Here is a 6,080-nt window from a genome sequence, read left to right as displayed (position 1 = left end):
ACACACACACACACACACACACACACACACACACACACACAGGAAATGTAAATTACCCTTCACAGTTGCACTCCCCATCATGTAACACACACTTTATCTCTTAAGCATTTTGTCCGACACTCCCATGGTTTCCAACACACACTCATACACACAGAGCGGTGGTTCAACATGCAAATAGGAGGAAACAGACAAATTATGTGTCTGTGCTGGAATGCCTTCATGGAGACGAGTGTCTGCCAAACACTGCGACTGCAGACGGTTAAAGAATTCGTACCTCTCGTGTTTTCTCTCTGCCCTCGTACTCGGGGGGTGGAGGGACAGGAGGGGGTCAAAATTCTAACTTTGTGAATGAAAATGTGTGCGTGTTAGTTTGTGTTGCTTTTTCCCCCCTCTACATTTGCTGACTATGATAAACAGATCGCTCAGCCGTGGAGTAGCAGAGTGTCACGGTGCCATAATCAATTATCTGTAACGTTTCCCTATAAATAAATGTCCACTTTACAGCTCCCTGTTTCCGAATCGAACGGTGATTTATGGCAACACTGAATGATTAACAAGTTGTGTTTGGGAAGTGCAGAAACACCACAGCAGGAAGAACCTGGCACTAAAGGTGTCACCAAGAAAATACTGAAGGGATGGTTAATTTTTACCTCTGTGCCATGGAAATATACAGTCCGGACCGCAGGTATTTGGACAGCAGCACATACTTCCGATTTAGAGTCTGTTCTCCAGCACATTTAAACAAAAGGACAAAAACAGCTGATGCTGCATTAAAGAACCAGGTTTCAGCTCTATGTGTAGGAGGTAGGGGTTTACCTCCCCCCCACACACACACACATATATGCAGGTCCGTGTACATCTATGGAGGCAGCGGGCTGCACATAATCAAAGTTCGTCACAACTCGACGATTTCAAGTAGTTTGGCTTGTTACAGATACCATTTCCATCGGAGAGATCATTTATCGAGATGGAGAAATGCGTTCTTCTGTTTGGTGATCAGACCCTGATGACTGAATCCTAGCTGGGACAGGATTTAAGTCAGGACGCCCTGCATGAAGATGGAGGCTTGGATGAAGTGCTGAGTGACTGGATGAGGCGGAGATGTGAAAGAGGTGAATAAGACTCTGTAAAGGAGAATGATGCAACTGTCAGACTGACAGTGATGCAAAGAACAGACTAGCAGCTGAACACCCAGGAAAGCAGGCAGATGAGTCATGGCAGGTGTTCCTTACTGAACTTACACATGCGCTTCATACCTGTATGTATGGTATGGGAGCCTTAATTAAGCTTCAATGCCAATTGCTGAGCTTTTGTGCATAGTAAGCTTAGTATTTCTACAATGTATTTAAAGTAGTGCTGTCAAAATTAGCTGAACCAATCAACTCAATATGGAAGATGATAAACACACATTTGCCCTCTCGATTGGAAATTTGAGTATTAAAAAACATAACAAGACGGACCAGTCGACCGACATAAAGTATTGTGCACATTGTGCAGGAAGGAATTTTCTTTGCACCGAAGCACTTCCAGCTTAAAATATCACACTGACTGGAAGCATATGTTAGTCGGGGATGCTGCTAGCACTTTGGCTAACGCCTCACCCAGCTTGCGACAAACCAGTCACGGAGCATCGGGGACTCAGTGAGTCGACCTCGGACATATCGACTGACGCAGTTGCCGAGTGGATTGCAGCAAACTGCAGACCTGTTAATATCACTGAGAACCTTTACAGAGCTTTGGTTCCTCGTTCAAGGACTAGAAGCCTCCCCAAGAGTAACAGAGAGAGTGCATACTTACCTATTAGTACGCAGGTTTTTAAAAAAAGTTGTATTTCACAGGAGAGAACCTGTGCTAAAAGATTAAAGTAAAATTCTCTTTGAATTTAAGCATTTAGCATTCTTTGAGTTTATTCTGCATTTACTTCATTATATTGCATAAATGTCTGTTACAAGCTTAAATATAAAGTTGAAAAAATATAATTGCAACCAGGCTATTGATCAAGTAATTGCGATTAATCACGATTAATTAAAGAAAATTGTGAGATGAATTAGTTAATTTTTTAATCTTCTGACAGCACTAACTTAAAATGAATATTACTTATATTATTATTTTTACAGCTGCTCTGCAGTAAATCAGGCAGGATTGCTCCATCATTTAACTCATAGGTGTCAAACTCTGGCCCGAGGGCCAAATTTGGCCCGCAGCCTAATTACATTTGGCCTGCGAAGCCATACCAAATTACTATTAGAGCTGGCCTACTGGCATTATACAGCTAATATATATATTGTTTAGTATTAAGCTTTGCTTGTTCCATATTCAGTTTTTCAGCAAAACTTGTTTGAGTCCATAAGAAAAGATTCATTCTTATATCTGGAGGAATAAATATATTTAATAAATATTAACGTTAGCCCGCGACTTTGTTCCAGTTTTGAATTTTGGCCCACTGTGTGTTTGAGTTTGACACCCCTGATTTAACTGATCTGAGCAAAGTTTGACCTGAAACTGCGCAGCTGAGTTTCCTCTCCTCAGGGATGCAATCCAGGAGCATCCGGTTCACCTGCTGGTCTTCACCAGGTGAACTGTAATTAGTTTCCAACTCTGACTAGATGCTGTGAAAAGGCAAGAGGAAAACAGGTTCATGTACAGCTGGTTTTCTCAATGGCCAAATGCACGAGAATTTCTATAAACTCCTGCAAACATGGCAGTTATTCGGTTCAATTAATTTTATATATATAACCAGTTCACAGCAGCAGTTGCCTCAAGACCCTTTATACTGTAAATCAAAGCAATACAAACTCCAACAATCAGACAACCCCTTCTAGCAAGAATTGGAGACAGTGGGAAGAAAAAACTCCTTTTAACAGGATGAAACCTAGAGCAGACCCAGGCTCAGGGAGGGGCGGGGCCATCTGCCGTGATTGGTTGGGCTGAGGGAGGAAGACAGGACCGAAAAACACACTACAGGGAGAGTCAGAAGAGCTATTTCACCTGCAGTAAACAATATTAATACATCGATAACCTTTGACCTTAGATGTTGTCACAGTACATCAGGGCATCTCAAAAATGCTTTACCGCACGTGTCAAACATCATATTATTTTTATAAAAATGAAACATTTGTTTGGATCACGCCAAGATGAAACACTCGAAATGTTTTGCACCTTTAAAAACAGGACTTCTGGCAGCTGGAGGTGCGCTCTGTATGAGCTGCGGTGATAGGTCTTCTTTTCAACACCTGGTAATGATAATGGTGACGCTGTTGGGACCATGGTGTGTGTGTGTGTGTGTGTGTGTGTGTGTGTGTGTGTGTGTGTGTGTGTGTGTGTGTGGCCATGCAAGGTGTATGAGCAGGGGGAAAGTGAATCAGACGGAGAGGTGAAGGAAAAAGTAAAGCAAAATAAAGTTTTTAATTTGTTTTTAATTTTTACTTAATTTACAGTAAACTGTAGAAAAAAGCACAAATGTTACTAGAGATCAAAACAAAAAGGTTGAAACAAATATAAGTAAAGTGAAAATGTTACAACCAAAGACAGAACTGTGAACGTCCTGGGTCGACGACTCAGTGTTTGTGTGTTTGGGTTTAGTTATACCTTCTGAATTATGGTTTTCTGTGTTGTATTATATGCACAGTTCCTGGTTTCTAGGTTTCTGTTCTCCGTGTGTTTTAGTTTTCTGTCTCTATGTCGTCCCTGTGTTCCACGTCTAGTTACTTCTGTCTCTGTGCTTCATGTTCTGTTCTAGAGTCTGCCACGTCTCAGTGTCTTTGATAGTTTGCGTCCTATGTCAGTGTTCCTGCTTTGCTTCCTGTGTCTCGTTATGTCAGATTAGCCGCAGCTATGCTTCCCTCCTGTTTTCCATTCCCTCGTCACTCCCTGGTGTATTTAGGTCCTGTGTTTCCCCTCTGTCTGTGGTTTTGTTGTATCCTCACAATGCTGTGTGTGTCCAGTTTAGTTTATTGTATTGTTGTCTTCTGAACACCCCACCCTTATAGTCAGTTTCATCATCTGTCCTCCAAGAACAGGAACCAGCACAGACATAATCTGTGAGACAGTTCACCAGTGTGGTGTGAAGGAAACAGCGCTGCTCACTTTATCCTTTGAATCATAGGTTAATAATAAACGGGCTTAAATTAACTGCTTGGATATTTTAAAACTACAGATTAACCATAGACTGTATATAAAAGATGACAGTAGCAAAGAGAAATTAGTGCTTTGGCTGCCATGTTGGTTTTTATGGAGACTGTACTTTGACTTTTTATCAGCTAATCCTACAAAGCCTGGTATGCAAGCAGGATCCATAATCTGTACAAATATACAGATCCCTGCTAATTAATGCAAAGTAACAGATAAATAAGACGCTACAATTTGTTTCTCCAAAGCTGGAGCACGGATTTGTTGAACAGTTGGACGGCGCAGCCACTCGACAGAGAATACCATCAAAAAATGTTCCAGAAAGTGCAGCTCAGACTTGACTTAGTGCCTGTAACCTGAGACGGCATCTTCTAACAAATCATACGAAGCTGGATGCTGACAGCCCTCAAAGTCCTTGGCAAAAAATAAACAGCAATTTGTCACTCATGATCAATAAAAATCAAGGCTTTACTTTTTCAACACCATAAGCACTGGAGGAGAAACTAATCCTGTCTGTCATCTAGTCATTACATGCAGGGATGCTGCCCGCTGACCTGCTTTTGTCATGCTAGTCATGTGTCTCATCGGTCAGTCAGCGCTTAGTTTGGCTAACAAGCTAGTAACAGTTACCACTAATGAGCCGAGCTGCTTCACGGGGCCGATGTTGGTCTCCCTCTGAGCCGTTTGATTTTCTCCTTAATCTCAAACTGGATCCTGTTCAGTCTGAAATAAGCCTTGAAACTGATTGTTGCACCAGTCTTTCTCAATCTTTATCTCGTGCACTCAAATTCTTCATTTTACTAGTTTCTCAATGCTTGTGTCAAGAACTGCTGCCAGTACGAGGACATGATTTCTTTCCATAAAACGGAGCAATGCGGAAGCGCTCGGAGATGGTTTTTCCACCCTAGCAACAAAAAGTGCCCGAGAGAAGAAATGCTCTGAAAATGAGGTCATGGGCTCTTCAGCGCAGAACACGGTATCTGTGGACTGCTGGTCCTAACACTAATCAGCGTGTGTGTGTGCGCATGTGTGTGTGTTTTAAAGCAAGTTTCTGATAACTTTAGCACTCTGGCTCCATGGCGGGCCACATGCTAACGTCCAGAAACAAAGGGGTGATATTACAGTGGCTACGTCCATCCTTTATATACAGTCTGTGCTGTTTCTGCAGACAAAAGAAAAACATTTTTTAAAACTTAAATATTACCAGCTAAGGTGAATATGATCTCCGCTAAGTCAGGGACGACTAAATAACCGAGGCAGAAATTTAATTAGTAAAATATTTTCCCCCCTAAAATCAAAAGGTTTAAATTCTTCTTCTTTTTTTTCATCAGAAAATTCAGTGAATAAGTGGAAAGCACAAAGTTAGAGTGATACAGAAATTCAGTGGAAAGATACCCATAAAAAGTCACCGTTCATCCATTCTCTTCCAGTTCAGAGTTGCAGGAGGGCTGCAGCCTGCTGCAGAGGCGGGTTACACATCGTGGACGCGTCGCTGGCCTGTTGCAGGGCTAACACTAGACCGTATCAAATACCCATAAACTGATAAAAACTCAAATCAAGATGTTGCTGCCATGGAAACACACCTCTTCCTCTTTAACACACTGCACAGCACGCTGCTCTTACACCCAGGTCAGAAATGAATAGACCCACTGTGTCTTAACATGAAACGCACGACTCAATCAAACGCTGTCCAGGCCGAGGGTTTGCCCTGAAAAGACGGCTATGTTTTCACAGCAGAACAGAAATAAGCTTTTCTTTTTTCTAGTCCTGGAGGAGGAAGAGGAGGAGGAGGAAGCGGGTGAAGCGGGTGAAGCAGCAGCACTAACTCATGATTAGAAGTTGGAGGTGAAATTGGACTGAAAATGTGCTCAGAGACTCTTCTGCCAAAGCTTGGAAAAATACCCCCCAATCTGCTCCACATTTAAACTGTAACCTGGTCTGTGTGCTTTACA

Source organism: Pundamilia nyererei, unplaced genomic scaffold (assembly GCF_000239375.1).
Source record: "Pundamilia nyererei isolate P.nyererei 1_Seehausen unplaced genomic scaffold, PunNye1.0 scaffold00105, whole genome shotgun sequence".
Lineage (NCBI taxonomy): Eukaryota > Metazoa > Chordata > Actinopteri > Cichliformes > Cichlidae > Pundamilia > Pundamilia nyererei.
The sequence above is the reverse complement of the archived record's forward strand: the minus strand, read 5'-3'. Positions refer to the sequence as shown.